This window comes from Artibeus jamaicensis, unplaced genomic scaffold (genome assembly GCF_021234435.1).
Source record: "Artibeus jamaicensis isolate MK-2021 breed Jamaican fruit bat unplaced genomic scaffold, CSHL_Jam_final scaffold_1964, whole genome shotgun sequence".
NCBI lineage: Eukaryota > Metazoa > Chordata > Mammalia > Chiroptera > Phyllostomidae > Artibeus > Artibeus jamaicensis.
The window spans coordinates 51,222,141-51,239,725 of NW_026522030.1; the positions used below are offsets into that span (position 1 = coordinate 51,222,141).

The window sequence follows — 17,585 nt, forward strand, 5'->3', positions numbered from 1 at the left end:
ACCAACCTGTGTCAGAGAGCTCTCACTTAGCAGATGGGGCAATTAATAAAAGAGTCAAGCGGTATGACTCTGTCAAGGTGCCTTTAAGTGCTAACAATCCTCTTTTGTCTTCCTACTGTAGAGTACAGATGGATTCTGATTCAGAATAAGAACTGTATTGTGCCCCAGTTGACTCTTGTACAGTGTCCCAGTATTAACAGAGGGCCAGGTGTCCTATGTCTCCCGTTTTAAAGACAAACATGATACTGACTCTTTCCCCTGCTAGCATTTTAAGTGCTGACGTGACCACTAATCTGGGGGAAATACACCTTTATAAGTAACTCGGCCTTTCAAAAATATCTCAAAAGGAAGGTTTTACAATCAAAGCATTGCCTGTATGTGCACACTTCTTGCTACCCATTGATTCTAATCACAACTGTATAATTCTTGCCCTTCAGCCAACAGCTACGGTTTATTAAAGTCATTTAAGGCTAAACCTCTAGCAGGTGCTACTTTATTTTTTAAGGTGTACAGACTGAGATGTCAGGGTCATGAGTGGTCCTAGAATGTCACGAGGTTCTTTTTGCAAATGTGAGTTGTGCTGTTCTGAGGAATTTTCATCTTGGTTTATTGCCCTCAGCCCCAGTCCCTCATCCCTGCCCCGGCTAGCTCCTTCAGCTGCCGCCCTCACAGATGGTAACCACTTTTCTTCCTCTCTGAACCAGCCCTGAAAGAGTGGAAATGTGCCTGTCACTCCCAAGGCAGCTGCATAAAACTGAGAGTGTGCTCTGCTGCCCAAACTGAAGGCCAACCCAGAAATTTTTGGTTTGCTCCCAGTTTAAACACCAATCTCCCATAATTCTTTTTCCACAGACATCATAATACTGAGGAAAAGAGTGCATTAGATGTTCCGCTGTGCACTCTTTATCTCAAAAACCTGTGTACTGTATGAGATAGACTCCAGATAGCCACTGGCCATCCAGAGGCTGTTCTCTTAAGACTGTTCCCTTTGCTCATCATTCAGCAGAACTGACATTTGGGATAGGCAGATAAAAATATTAATAAAACTCGTCTCCTCAGACAGTGTATTAGAACACTCATGAGACTGATGTTTGCCGTTGCCGCTGCTGAATGAGGGTGGGCTGCCCGCGTGGGCTGCAGGTCAAGCACTGATTTACTTTATTAAAATTAAAATCTAATGAAATTCAACAAACATGTCTTAAGCTCTACCTTTCCCTGGTTCCAAACTTCACTTTTAAGGCCAATTCAAATGAATGTAAGTTTTAAGCTGAAGGGAAATTTCTAGCTTATTTTGTCAAGCAACCTAATTTAGAGGTGAATGCCAGAGAAAGTGAGTGATTTGGGAAAAGTCATAAATCTAGAGACAGAGCCGAGTGACGCCAAGCTCAGAGCTCGTGACTAGACCCAGAGAGTCTAGTGCTCTTTCTTCCCATCACCATATTTGCATCTCTTAGGAGATGAAATTCTGCTTTTTAAATTTTTTTAATGCACCAAGTCTCACCATTAGGCCTGCCCTCAGTGCTTTTGAGGAGTAAGAAAGAGGAAATGGTTCTGTTCATTCTTCTTTAGATATTGAAAACAACTCATCCCAAGTTGTTTGGACTGGACAATATCCACTGTTTGCTCAGTGAGGAGAAAGGAGAGAACAGAAACATCAACTATGTTCAAACGAGAGATCACATCTGTTTGTGAAAGATACCATGACAAAATAGCATTTCCAGAGTAAGATGGCTGTTGAACTTAGCTAAAATTAAAACTCTCTGTTGCAAATTATTTACTATCCAATCCCTGCCCTAATTAGTGGCCCCCACAATTTTTCAGAAAAAAAAATTCTAACACCTTGATTTAGCACTGAATTTATACATGGGATGATCTCTGCCTCCCACCCTGGCCTCCTCACCTGAACTAGATGCACTTTACCCCAAAAGCTGTTCTTTCCTTGTTCTATAACAAGGTTCAGACTAGGCCCATAAGTTTGGAACTACATTTCCCTGCATCCTCAGTAGCCAGGTATGACATGTGACGAAGTCCTCCTGATGTAAACAGAAGAGGTGTTCCATGTCCAAGTCTGAGCTGTAAATTAATAGACATGTGCTCCCCCATGCTCTTTTCTCCCTTCCTGTGGCCTGGAACACAGTGGGAAAACAGCTTCAGCAAATTAAATGAGTCATAGGAATAGTTAATCAATGAGATAGAAGGAAACTGGGTCCTTGAATAATCACATAGAGCAGAGTTGCTTGCCAAGTCAGACCGTCCAGATTATTACATCAGAGAGAAATCACATTCTCTATTACTGAAGCCATTTTATGTTTAGGTCTCTCTGATATGACAACCTAGCCTTCACCCTAACTGGTGCATACACTTTAGTCACAGGTTGGGTTCCCTAGAATAAGAGTCTGAGACCCTGGTAAATTCATGTAGGAGGTTTATTGGAAACGGCTCTCAATATTATGACAGATAAGGGCAGCAGGATCTGGCAAAGGAAGATTTGAACCACACATAGTGGTAACAGAAGCCACAGATTAGAGGAAGCTCTGCATCTGGAATTCCCTTTCTTATTGAGGCAAGAAGACTAAACATTTGCACAACCAAAATGAGCAATCATTTCATTCCCTCGAGGGAGAAAGGGGAACATGAGTAAGGATTTTGTCTTCAGCTAGGAAAACACCTGTCCAAGGTTTCAGTTGAGAGCCGAGAGCCATCTCAGCAGTTGGTGATGCACACCTCAACCCTGAAGGTGAATGTGAGTGATGAACCATAACATTATCCAGTTCAGTCCACAGCTGGCATCTCTTGGACCACCTTGCTTCAAATAATAAGTTCTTAGAACAGCAAATCCTAGATTCTGCCCCAACTCTTTCCTTAAGGAAACTTATAGAAAGTTAAGAAACTTCAGCCCGAACCTCTGCAGCTGGTCTCAAAGTAGCAACTGATTCTCATCTTGCCCCCCTCTATCAAGTTTTCTACATTATCATCATTCTCAGCTTACACCTCCCCTTGTCTAGATGGCTTACATAGCAATATGACTTAGAACCTCATTGCTAAAAGGTCAGAGTCCCTGGTTTCCAGACTCTCCTCAGACTTTTCCTGTACCACTTGTCCCCTGGGCCAGAGAGTACCAAGAGATTCTCCACAGATCACTTGGCCACAAAATATACATTTCTCTGAATTCCCAGCATCCTTACCTCCACCTGATTTTCCCGAGGGGATCACTGAGAGTGACAATAAGAGAATCTACTTCTGCTTCTACTCATATATCCCTGGACTCATGTAGTCTTCCTATTGTAAACAAAGAGCATTTAATCATCTTTGATGTAGAGTAGATAGTGCGTCCTAGAGGAGAGTGCTATATTCTACTTGTTATCATCTCTGAACATGTGTTCCATTTGCACCAGGCCAATCTGTATGTCTATCATTTTGGCAGCTTCTGGATATGGTAAGTGACAGAACCGATGTTTTCCATGGTCACATCCAACTACATCACTTCCTTTACCAAAAGTGTTCCTTGGTCTGATATATTTTACAGGATTCTTTGTTGGTGTACTATACACTGTGATGATGGCTAAGTCAAATTCATACCTGTATATGTGACATTTCTAGTCAAGATGAATAGTGTCCTTACCTGTGGCCAAGATGTCAGCATAGATAATTATAGTACTTGCATCCTTCCACTACTAAATCAAAACTGTAACTAAAGCACAGAACAGTCATCACTCAGAACCACCTGGAATCTGGCTAAATGGCAGTCCCGCAACTAGGGAATTAAAGAAGATACATCAAAACTGGGAGGAGGGGTGGAGACATGGAATGGGCTGGTCCCACACCTATGAGTATTGGATGAAAATTGGGAAAGATATTTTGGCTGTGGAAGTCCCACCTAAGAAGCAAGGGATCTCAACCCTCCTCCAGGCCCCCAAGCTCAGAGTTCTGGTGCTGAGAAGAGAAGTCCCCATACCTTCTGGCTATAAAAACCAGTGGGAACTGAGACTGAGGCAGAGGGCTTCTGGAGTCCCAGGCACACAGACTAACTCTGATTCACTTCCTCTAAGCTCCAGTGTTGGGACAGCAGCTTGAAAGGCACCAGGGACATATGGGGAGAAACTAAATCATCTAACATCAGTGAGAGCTGAGTAGAGGCAGATTTCTCCCAGATAGAAGTGCTGGCAGAGGCCACTGTTTCTTTGATGAGCCTTCCCCAACAGAGCCAGCAGTTGGGTGCCATACTTGAGTCTCCATCAACCTGAGACCCTTCCCACCAAACTTGTGGGCTCACCCAAGCTGTTTCCATTTTTTTTTTTACCTTTTATCTTTCCCAAAGATATTTTTCATAGCTTTTAGAGAAAGAGGAATGAGGGGAGAAGGAGGGAGGGTGAGAAAGACATCAATCTGAGAAAATGTCAGTTGGTTGCCTTCTCATATACTTCCCAACCTGGGATCAAATCCATAACCTAAGTATGTGTCCTGACTGGAAATCAAACCTGCAACCTTTCCATCTACAAGATGAAGCTCCAACCAACTGAGCCACCCTGGGTAGGTGTTGGGAACCACCCTGCCTGGTTTCAGGAATTGTAACTACCTCCCATGGCTAAGTGAGTGACCTCCAGAATGTGGGCCACAGGAGACAAAGCTTGTCTCTGGCAGCAAGTGCTGCTTCCGCTTCTTCCCCTGCCCCCAAAGCATGGTCGATGTCCATGGCGAGTACAACCCCTGAGAGAGGGGCAACCTAGGCCAGACACAATCACTTGGGAGGCCATCATCGAAGGACCTGGGGGGCTGCAACAAAGAGGGAGCAATGGACCCTTGTCCCCAGCTATTGTGACATAGCCCGAGTCCCCATTTCCATCTGGGAGAAGCACTTCCTGACTCTAATCCATTAAGCCTAAAAATCTAAGATGGGCAAGGCAGTGCATCCCTGTGCTGGAAAGGGCAGGTATCAGGGTAAATCAGGCCTAAGAAAGAATATGTAAAAATCCTGTGAAACCTGCTTTGTTTAGAATGCTCTCATTTAAATGATAAAGGTCTCAATTCCCAGTCAGGGCACATGCCTAGGTTGCAGGCCAGTTTCCAACGGGGAACACACAAGAGGCAACCATACATTGTTTCTCTCCCTCTCTCCTTCCCTTCCCCTCTAAAGATGGATGAATAAAATCTTATAAATAAATAAATAATAAAGGTCCAAGCAAGATGTTGGTTCCTCAAAGTTTTATGGCTCCTTAGCTATCTGACCCTGACTGAAAATAAGCCCTCATAGTTCTTTGAATGCTATCTATTGTTTGATCCTTACCTGTATTCTTGTGCGAATGAACCCAATAAAAGCCCCTTGAGCATGGGGCTCTTGGCCCTTCCCCTTTGAGGTATCATCCACCTTTCCTCCCCATGCAGATCATGTCTTGGTAGTGTTTACTTTTATCTGTGGCACATGGGGGAACTTTAATGCAAGGTTGCCCCCACAGGTAGAGCCCAGTGGCTTTTCCATACAAATGGCCTGTCTTGGCTCAAGCTTCAGACTTTCCTAAAATCTCCCAGGGACTTTCCTAAAAATCTCTCAAACAAGCAGTAGCTGTTCTCTGTATAACCTGTACCTCTTGCTAATTAAGCACAGGCCTGGCACGAGCAGCAGCCAGTCCTGGTTTGTAGTTTGGCTTCTCCTGGGCACCTCAAAGCTCAGCACAAGTAGCAGCATTCTGCAAATTGCTTGATAGCTCATGCCAGGTGGCCCCAGGAAGGGCAGGTGATAGCTGACCTTGCACCCCCTGGGAGGCCCAGAGCCAGTGCTCTCAGGTAGAGAGCTTGAGACCGTGCCAAGCTACAACTCTACCATCACCATGAGCTACACATTAGAGGGGTAGATTTGGTAAGCATCAAAACCCCACTGAAGCAAGTAATTTCTGCTCCAAAAGGTCAACTCCAGTGTAGCAGCTCTTCTGCTATAGTCACAGCTGGTCCCCCTGGCCAGTTGGCCTAAGGGTTAATCCTTTCCTGTGACAGTAACAGCAACCAAGGTTCAATTACAACAAGACAATGCACACAGTCCACTGAAGGGTATGCCTGGAACACCCAGTTCAGGTGACTGGGGAGGCAGGCCACCTGGCACTGTAAGACATCTACTACACAAAGTTCAGGAGACATAGCTGCTCTACCAAGTTCAGGAGACATAGCTGCTCTACCAAGTTCAGGAGACATAGCTGCTCTACCAAGTTCAGGAGACATAGCTGCTCTAATGTGATACATAGAAACAAATGTACAGAAGCAGCCAAATTGAGGAGACAAAAAGGAACAGATCCCAAATGAAAGAACAGAAGAAATCTAAAAAAAAAAAAGAACTAAATGAAATGGAGACAAGCAAACTACCAGATACAGAGTTCAAAACAATGGTTAAAAGAATGTTCATGGAACTTAGTGAGAACTTCAAAAACATGAAAAAGGACATAGAAATCATTAAAAAACACTCAGAAATGTAGGCTACTACAACTGAAATGAAGAACAATTTATGAGAAATCAATAGTAGAGAAGATGAAGATAAGAATCAAATAAGCAATTTGGAATACAAGGGAGCAAAAACACCCAATCAGGACAGCAAATAAAAAGAATAAAGAAAATGAAGATAGTGTAAGGAACCTTTGGGACAACTTCACGGGGGTGCTGAAAGGGGAAGAGAGAGAGCAAGAAATTGAAAACCTTTTGAAAAAATAATGACAGAAAACTTCCCAAACCTGGTGAAGGAAATCGACATACAAGTCCAGAAAGCACAGACAATCCAAAACAAGATGAACCCAAAGAGGCCCACGCCAAGACACATCCTAATTAAAATGTAAAAGGTTAGCCCTGGCTGGTGTAGCTCAGTGGATTGAGCACGGTCCTGGGAACCAAGCAACCACGGTTCGATTCCCAGTCAGGGCACATGCCTGGGTTGCAGGCTAGTTCCCATCAGGGGACTCACAAGGGGCAACCATACATTGATATTTCTCTCCCTCTCTCCTTCCCTTCCCCTCTAAAGGTAAATAAATAAAATCTTAAAAAAAAAAGGTTAAAGAAAAGGGGAATTTTTTAAAGCAGCAAGAGAAAAACAGTTAGTTATCTACCAGGGAGCTCCCATTAGACTGTCAGCAGATTTCTCAAAAGAAACTTTACAGGCCAGAAGTGAGTGGCAAGAAATATTCAAAGTGATAAAACGCAAGGATATATGATCAAGATTACTCTACCTAGCAAAGCTAGCAATTAGAATCAAAGTAAGATAAAAAGCTTCCCAGACAAGGAAAAGCTAAAGGAGTTCATCACCACCAAGCCAGTGTTACATAAACTGTTAAAGAGTCTTGAAGAAGAAGTAAAAAGAAGATTAAAAATATGAACAATGAAATGGCAGTAAATACATATCTATCAGTAATTGAATCTAAAAAACAAAATAAACAAACAAGTAGTACGAAAACAGACTCATAAATACAGAGAAGATTTTAATGGTTGCCGGATGGGAGGCGGGTCCAGGAGATGGCTGAAAAAGGTGAATGGATCAAGAACTACAAATTGGTAGTTACAGAATACTCATGGGGACTTAAAATACAGCATAGGGACTACAGTTCATAGCATTCTAATAACTACATATTATCAGAATTAATTAATACTACCTATTATTATTGTGTCAGATGGGTATGAGATTTAGTGGAATGATCACTTAGTAAGTTATATAATGTCTAATCACTGGGGTGTGTACTTGAAATGAATATAACATTGTATTTTAACTATAATTGAAAAAGAAAATATATAAATTTAAAAATATGTCTTTTCCATTGTAGTAGGGTTCTAATGTAATCATATTGCCAACAATTTCCTCAAAAATGTGCTATTTCAGAAACTGAGTGTTGATCTATGCTGCTGACATATTGGATGTCAGTCAGCCAGAAGACAGGTCAGTCTTGGTAACGGGGAATCCATCAAGAGCCTCTTCTGTGCTAGTATTCATGGATCCACTTAGGTATGCATTACATTGATGAGAGTGCTGGCTTGTGTCAACTGGTAAAGTCCTTTTGTTTACTTAGTTCTTTATTCCTTCTTCCTTGTGGTTACTTTAACAATTGATAGAGGAGAATTTCTCTTTGACTCCATTCTTATGTTGAAACATATGCCTCTCCACCAAATGATTTTGTACTACCTACATCTCCTTTCCAGGCTCCTGATCAACCAACCAATCCATTTACCACTACCCATGAGTTTGTGTATATGTGTGAATATGTGTACATAAAATATGTACATATGTGTATACATATTATCTTATACCACTTTTGTTCCCAAACAAAATAGATGGGCAGGTACACCGTTAGAAGCTCTGCTCATAGGAAGAGTTTCTTCTCACTATGGCTCCACTAACTTCCTCCTTGAATGGGATTATAATGCAGCCACAGTCCATTTTTAACTTGTACTCACATTTTGAGATGATCCATACATGAACCACCATTTATCTCTTCTTCCTCTTTCAGTTTCCCTTATATACCCGTCATTTATTTCAGGGCTCCAGGTCCAAAATCTGTCTCAGGTTTGGAGAGTGTGCAAGGGAGTTAGTTGGCTATGTTCAGCCTCCTGATTGGCTATTCTTAATTTTTTTGACTGTGTAGATTGAACAATATTCTTGTTGGCCCTCCATCTATTTTGCCCCTAGGGCCACTGTATTCTATTAACCATCTCCATAACTTCTCCACCAAGCTGACATTCTAATCTTGCCATTCATTCTAGAAAATTGCTTGTTCAAGTGTCACCACCTGGCCTCTATTACTTGGAATTTTACAATCCTCATTATTATCAGTAAATCCATCTTTCTAAGAGTATCCCCTACAATCTGCCACCACTGAGTTTCTCATTGATGCCAGAGCCTGTTTCACCAGCATATTCCTGATCACTTATATAAATAGGGTATCCACCAGGCCCCATGTACATATTCAGCTAGCTTGTTGCCCAGTTGGGTATACCCACCCCTTTGAGCTTTTGATCCCTTTTTATATAATTTACCAGCAAACACCAGCTTTGAGATTGTGGTAAGCAAGAATAGACAGAGGGAGAAGTTGAACTGTGGTACCGTTTCAGCAGAAACTTCAGAAGGTTTTACTGGGAGCTCTTGAAATGGGCTGGATATTCAGAACTGTCTACCTGGAAGTAAAGGAAACTGGCCTTTATACCTCTGTGTCCTGGATGCATATTATCCCATGGAAAAAGGCATGAAAGGACAAGGTGGCTCCTTTAGGTTGAGGACAATTCCCAAAAGGGGTTTGGCTGAGATCTTATAGCCATCTACACTCCCAGCAGCTGGGATAATGTGTTCTTTTCAATCCTAAAGGGGGCTCTGGAATGTACCGCATAGCACCCACCATAACAATATTCACTACACTGTGGTCATGCTGGTCTCTAACACCATGCCCAAACCATTCTCTCCTGACTGCTCATGTTGCTTTCCCATCTTGGGTTTTCTCCTTGTAGTTAATTTAACCTTCAAAGTAGCTCAAGCAGTTCTCTTTTGTCTTCCCTGACCTCCCTTAGTATATTCTGTTTTACTGCCTCTCCCTTTTTTGCTCCCATCCTATAATGTTTATTATCATTTTGTCATATTATATAGGAATGATTTAAACCCACATTATATAGGAACTACCTCCAGGGCAGGGATTATGTCTTATTCTCCTAATGCTGACATGTTGCCTGACATATAAAAGGCACTCATCCAGTGCGATTTATTAAAAGTGTGAGTAAATGAATGAGTTAATAACTTAATGAATGTTCATATACACTCTCATTTTTTTCCAGAGAAAATTTGAGGCAGCCAAGTTCCCCAAATCTAACATACTGTAGCTTATGGAGTAGTAGCTCAAAATATGCAAAACCTGGCAGAAATGCATGTCTCACTCTCTGGAATGGCACACTATTGGGGTATAAATATGAGTCTTGGAAAAACCCTCATTTCAATGTTACAGATACCCAGATTGGTGACAGCAGGGTATCTTCTCACAAGGACAAGAGATCCCAGCCAATAGCACTTTCAAGAATGTGCAAGCAAAGAGTTAACAGTCTCACAGCTGCCTCTCATTGGAGGTGTTAATGAGGTGACAGGGGGAAAGATTTTAAAATAAAATTGCCTTCACTCATTCCAGTTAAATTCCAGTACAATGGAAAGACGTGAACCTCTCTCCACTAAACTTCTCTCCCTACCCCCATTCTAATGAGGTCTGACCTTAGCTCTGGGGTTGCACGCCTTAAAACGGTCTGCTAAGAATTTGGAACTGCCCACTTAGTTTCCAAACCTCAGGTTGCCTTGGGGAGGTTTCTAAAATTTGGTTACCAGAGATACTTTGGTTAGAGAAAACGATTCAAAAAAGAACGTGCGGTAAGGCACAGCTGGGATGTCATCTGTGCGAGCAATCAGAAACCTGGGCATGAAGTCATTCCAAGGTACTTTCTGCTTGTTTATTTAGAAATTCTCTGTTTCTGTGGCATGAATCAGAAGTAAAGGACAACATGTTAGAAGGAAAGGTAAGATATGGTCCTGAGTCTTTCAAAAATATCTCCAACATGGCTGAAAGACAAGAGTGTCATCCCAACAGCGAGTTTTCAACATCCACCAGTACCCCCACCTTGGAAAGATCAGAGGTAAAAGGATGCTGCGCGGTAGCTCCATATTGCTTGAGGCACCAACGATTTACATTCCTGAAGAGACTACTCCTTCAAGGATAAGACTATAAACTATATCATAGTTTAACCTCACTATGATATAGAGAAAAGGCCACAGTCTAGGTAGAGTCACAGAGACATTTATTTGAATCGGGGAAGCAATTCACCTCACTGAGTCTCAGAATTCTCACCTGTAAAGTGGGGCTAATGTTCCTAATTCAGTTAATTATTACAAGGCTTAAAAGTGATAAGATGTAGGAAGTATTTAGCACAGGCATAAGAACATTATTACTATAATTATTGATGAGGGGGAATATTTGCCTAGGAATTCTCTATTTGTGATAGAATGCATGACATTCATGTATATAATACTAAAATATCTCATTGTACTATGAGTAGAAAAGATTGTGTACTTGATTTTGTCAGGACTAGTTAACAAATATGAAAAGAATACTAGTTGTTCAAACCAGAAAGCTTCACTCTGTTGAGAAATGGCTTAACCTCTCTGCCTTTGTTTCCTGGTCAATAAAGCGGGACTCAGAAGATCTACCTCATAGTGTTTCTAAGAAATTTAAATGTGTTAGCAACAGTAAAGCAACAATACAGTTCCTGACTCACAATAAAGAGTTCTACTGTGCCTATTGTTGGCTTTTTAAGGCACTCTCTAATTATTTCAATGGTTTTTATATCAGGATGCTACTGAAGAAGCCCCGTTTAAGAGGACGGAGGAGAAAGAAAAGAATACTCCAGTCACTTAGTGATTATTCGCTCCAATGACAAATAGCCTTCACTATGACCCTACTCTCATGTGAACAGATTCACATTTCTTGAACAACGTCTATACCAGCTCTTTACTACATATGATAAATAATATTCCGTCATGGTCATCAAAAATGTTGTAGAGGTTGAAAACAGGCCAGGGCAGCAGCCTTGAAAATAACACTTAAGCACCCTTTAATAGAGGACCTGGATTGCTGAGGCTGCTAGGCCAGGTTTTTACTTTTACACTTACACAAAGCAAATAGACCAAAATAAACAAACAAACAATAAAAATCTAGGCTAGCAAAGTAAACACATTCTTTTTTTAAGGACTGATACATGAGAAAACTTTCATCATATCATGTTTTACTTTAATATTAAAAATAAAGATGAGGCTCTGAACCTCTGTTAATTTTTTTCTGTGAATTAAAGCTGTTCTAAAAACACAGTCATTTCAAAACTTAAAAGAAGAAAAACTGGGTCAGTTTGAGCATATTTCACAAGGAAATATAATTTCAAATTTGCCTTAAATTTATTTAATTTTTGCAACAAGATGAAATATTATATAAATACATTTAATGAGAAACAGTATCCCCAAAAATAGTAAGAGCATCTGAAAAGCATTTGTACACCTAATATTTTATTTTTGACCTCATAACAATCTTGTGAAACAAGTAAGGTAAGCTTCTTTCTACAGCGACCAAGATAACAGCAAATCAAGGGAACTCAAGATTTTTGTACAAATTTCCTTACCTCTTACTCTGGCATATCACTTGTTGCATTTCAAAGAGAAGAAACGTAATATAAGGAATTGGCTACAAACAAGCTGGAAGGGCTGGAGAAGCAAAATAGAGGAGCAACAGAAGTAGAAAGTGATGAGTATTATTGTGGTTTCAGTTATTGGACGGAGAAGAGAAGACTGAGATGGAAAGGGAGGACGAGATGTTCTTAGCGTCTGGGGAGATGTCTCGGTGCCAAATCGCCATCCAAATATATGGTTTCTTAAAGAAACTTAATACCCACATCTTGTGACATTTAACCCAGCCTCTTTACTGATTTTTGTGTTAGAATAAAAATACAAAAAATTCAAAAACAAAATAACATAGCAACAGAGCATATACAAGATTTCAAGGCATTCCTGAGAAATATAATCACCTTTGGCCTCTTGCCCCCGCCTGGTGCTGCAATTCCATCTGCGCCCCTGAGCAAGCTGTGGCAGGCCTGAGTTGGAAAGGCGAACTGGGGGTCACCGAAGCACTTTGGGAAAGTGGGGCTGTCTAGATATACCTCGTCTCAGGAGCTCCCTTGCCCAGGAGCAGTGCAGTGTTGGAGGCCTGCATGTTCTTAGTGAACCATGAAACTGAAATGCAAACATTCATGGTTGTTAACTCAAGCACAATACTCAATACTCAAGCACAACCTGAAATAGGCATAGTAGCCGTAATGTCAAATAAATGGTATTGAACAATTAAAATTAATATTTATTGAGCTTACTATTTGTCAAATACTTTAGTGTTTTTATGCTTATACATGCATTTTCATTTAATACTTCTACTATTCCTGTTTTACAGATGGGAAAACTGAAGCTAAGAGGGTGAATACCTTACCCAAGGCCGTACAACTAAGGGATGAAGCTGTGATATGAACACAGGCTGTTTTATTCTGGAAACACAGTCATAACCAGAGCTGTCCTTGTCCATGTCATTGGAAGGGAGACTTTGTTTTACCCAAATCCTGTACTAAACCCCTCAGTCCTTCTGGATGTGTGAAAGACCTGCTATTGCTTGGCCAAGGAGAGTCATAACGAGTACAAGACACAATTTGCTTCCTGGTTATGTTATACTCACGTGTATCTATAGTTCTTTACACTAAGCAGTGAGTTACTTTTTTTTTACATGCAGTACATTTTACCACATGTGCATGGCATATAGATGGTATAATTGACTGGTCTGGTAATTCATTTCATGTGCTTTATTTTGTTTTGTTGTTGATTTTTATATCTCTGGGAGGAACCCAGTCCTAAAGCATTACTATACTGCTGACCTAGAAATCTGAATTAGGGAATTAAGAATATCATTTACAAATGTTACCTGGTGTTAACCCAGAACTTCATTTAAAAAAAGACACTGATACAAAACCAGTAAAAGAATAAGAAAATACAATGCTGAAATTTCAGGATTTGATTGATTTCCACCAGTTTCATGGAGTTTTTTTAGTCTGGTTTTGTTAGGGTTTTCTGTTTGCTTTACTCTCTCCATGTATATGTGTTTGTGTGGTATATTTAAGTGATGATCCATTTTCTAATCTTTTGTTATACAAAAGGACCCCTAATTTTGACCTAAAGTCATTTCAGTGGAAATTAATATTCATAATTACAAGTTATTATATTTTCCAGTCATAGTTAATGGATATAAATTTGGAGAAATTCCATCAGGAAAGAAAGGAGAAATTTAGTAATGGGAACGTGCCATCTTCCATTTGATACAGGACATTTGCCGAAATAAGATAAGCAAGCTAACCAGAATTTCAACACCTTCTAGGTGTTAGGGATTTTCACCTTTATTACTAATGTGCAAGTCCTCCCCTTTCACCTCTTAAACTCTTGCCAGCACTGGGACCTAGCTGCAGCAATTGGGAAGCTACTCTCCTGTCTCAAAAGATAATCACCATTTGCACAGTTAAGTATTTGGCACAGCCGTGGATTCAGAAGCACTGAAGGACTCTGAAAACGTAATATTTTAATCATTGCTGCTTTAAACATATGCTTCAGTTGCATTTTCCAGCTAAGGAGTGGTCTCAGCTATCATTCATATCTCACTCACAAAGACAAGTTCTCAGGCCAACTTGGCAGCTTTGAGCGATTCCATCTATCTGGAAATCTTTCAGCTCCCTGGTTAGCATTCTTCATGTCCAAATCCAGGTGCCAAAACTTTTACTGAGCGATAGAACTACTGTTTAACTGCCTCTTTCACCTGCTACTGTCACTGAGATAGAACTACTACTATGTTTAGAGCTACTTGAGGAAAAAGATTGTCAAGCCATATGCCACAAAGTGACTGCTACATGTCCCTTAGCTGTTTCAGTTACTGTGAATGTTCAATTTCTCACCCAGAAGCAGCTTTGAGCCCTTTAGACGGATCAGTTAAACCAGGAACTTAGCTCAGGACAAATAGTATATTAGGATAATCCATATACCTGGGGACCACACACTCGATTTGCCTGAGACAGTCATCATCTGTCCTGATGATCGAAGTATAATTACCAACAGTGTCCACTTCTACTCACAAAGTTGTACCAGTTTGGATAACTAACTATATGGTCACCTTGATTATACTTATAAAACAACAAGGGACCAAGATGAGCATATCTTAAGCCAAAACATCTACACTGGTAATCTTCATAGCACACCTCAGCTCCTTCCTGGCACTTGACAGGAACTGCACTGTTAAAGCTTCAAACCATAATATATTGTATCTCTAGCATCTATCACAGAGTCTGGCACAAAGGGTAGTAATCTCCTATTTTGTGAGATGGATAATGTCAAATCAGAAGCTGCCTTATCATTCACATGATTTGAACATATTTATTGTATCCCTCGTTTGCAGGCACTATGGTAGGAACTGGGGTGTCTACTGCAAAGCAGGTAAATCACTGCCTTCAAGAAGATTGCAGTTTCATGGGAAAGACTGATTTAAGCTATAATTGTAGTAATATAAGTGGTATAACATCATGTACTATAGGAGTGAACAGAAGGCAAACTAGTCGAGCCTTAAGAAATGTAGAGAAACTTCTTGGAAAATGTGACATGTAACTAAAGGAGAGGAAATGAGAAGAAGGTTCTCTTTGAGGTTTTATGTATAGGGTACATTAAGAGAACTGAAAATCTCTGGTGTGACTATAATGAAGATGGAAGGATGAAGGACAAGGCTGGAAGTGGGGATGCAGAAGATCACAGAGAAGACCACATGTGTCATGAAGGACATGGACTTTATCCTGGAGCAATAGAGAATAGGAACCTGGCCTTACATAGACAGGGGACTTGATCAGACTTGACTTTAGAATGATTACTCTGGCTATAATATGATGACTGTATGAAATCCTGAAGTATTTTTTGTTAATAGGGAGAAATGAGGGCATCATTTTATGTTTTATTTGAATGCGTTGAGTCATCTATGGAGAACAGTCTCCATTTCTTGAAAAAGAAAACCATGACTCAACAGTGAGGCACTCTCGGTTCAGTTACTACTGGGTCTGATTTGCTGGTGTCCTTGACCCAGCCACACTAGGCTTCCTTGGACCTCGATTTCCTTGCCTATAAAATATGGATTGTTGTGTTCACCTTTCACATAGGGTGATGTGAGGAAGCACTATTAAAAAGCAGCCAAGTTAGGAGGGGAAAGTGTTAGAGAAATGCTTAATAAGTCCAAATAACAACCAAGAAATGTGAAATGTGTGTGTCAAAGGTTTAAGTGCTCCAGTGTGTACTGCAAGGGTTTCAACCACAAGATTTGGTGATCTGGGGGCTCACTTTACTAGGGCTGTTTGTCCCAGCTAAATCTGAGGCTGGGGTGGGGGTCCTACTCACCAATTAAGAGAGAACAATCTAAAGCCATGTATGTTCAAAAGCATGTCCCTGCGCCTAAACTTGGGCTCAGTTTCATAGGGACTCTTCCTTGGATCTGCTGAGTCTAGCCCACATCTTATAAAACCACACTCTGAAACTAGTCTCTGGAGGAAAATAGCATGCTATTTAAATGATTTTAAAAAATAAAAGAATTGGATACAAAAGATGAGCGATCACCAAGTCTCCCCATTACCCTCTTCAGAAATTGCAAAAGACCAAACTCCTGAGGTTTAAATGAAAGAGTCATTGATAATAATAACCATTATGCAAAAGGGCTATTCTAAGTAAACATTAGCTCATTTGTTCCAGGGAGTTATATTATTTTCTCTTGTATCTTATTTCTTAATACTTGAGTTTGAAGAAGTTGAATCCTGCCCACTTACAAAGCAATGAAGTTTGGATTACAACCCAGGCTGGTATAAATTTAAGTTTATGCTCATTGCCTCTGCACTGCTCTGCTTAACCCAGTAAAGTCCTATCATACTGCCATCATCTTACTGGGGTCCTGCTTTCTCACCCCTACCCACCCCGCTGCTCATATCACCACGGGCGTGTGAAGCTGCTGTTTCTACAATGAGAGTCAGTCAAGATAGGAAGGTTAATTTATTTTAGTAGATATGTGTCAGTGACACTATTTTTAAACAGCACATCATGACAACTTGCACATCACACAAAATCCCTTTAGGGCCAATATGACCCTAAAAAAGGAGTGTATCAAGAGCACCTGTCAGCAGTTGATGGTTCATATCAGCATATATTCAACAATATAAGAAAAATACAGGTAATTCTATGAGAAACAGATCCAACATCAAACAACAGAAATATCATTTAGATAAGCCCCATAAAGGTATAGATGGTAAATTCTATAGTTTCTTCTTAACACACCAGACACCAAAAAACAGGTTGTGATGGTTGTATCAAGTTGTACTTTTTACATCCACAGTATACTGACTTGTAAACCTGAGCTCCACACAAGTTCTACAATTATACTTCAGGGATTCTGCAAAAATAAGATTCAAATTTATTTTTAAATATATTTCCTAAATTATTCCAAGGCAATTTAAAACCATATGCATATTCAAATTCATGCTTTCACACATAAACACGCACATCCATGCTGAACTCATTTATATAACCAGCTGCCTACCTAACATCAGTTTTAACCATAATGTATGCAAAATCAAAATCCTGATCCTTCCCATCATGCTCCCCAAATTGACCCACCTACTGTCCTCCATGACTCAATAGGGACATTTCATCATCCAGTAGCATCATTCTTGACGCATCTCTTCACTCACACTTCACATCCAAATCCCCCATGAAATGACCACATTGCCCCCACTGCCTCATCCTGCATCTCTAACTTACAGTATTGTAAGTATTGTAATAACTTCCTGATTGGTCTCCTTTCATCTGACCTTTCTCTGTTACAGTCTATTGTCATACCAGCAGGAGATAACAATAAGATCATGTCTCTTTTCCCATCCAAATACTAACCAGGCTTGACCTGCTTAGACTCCAAGACCAGATGATACTGGGCACGTTCAGGGTAATATGG

The 17,585-nt window shown here is 40.5% G+C and overlaps 1 long non-coding RNA gene across 1 annotated transcript in view; it reads left to right on the forward strand.

Annotated features, from left to right (window-relative positions):
• The window catches only part of LOC128626070 (uncharacterized), a 41,571-nt gene extending 28,483 nt beyond the window's left edge, over positions 1-13,088 (forward strand). The window contains exon 3 of the long non-coding RNA XR_008389957.1: positions 12,975-13,088. This is a non-coding gene — a long non-coding RNA (uncharacterized LOC128626070). The remainder of the gene's footprint in view (positions 1-12,974) is intronic.
• The last annotated feature ends 4,497 nt before the right edge of the window (positions 13,089-17,585 follow it).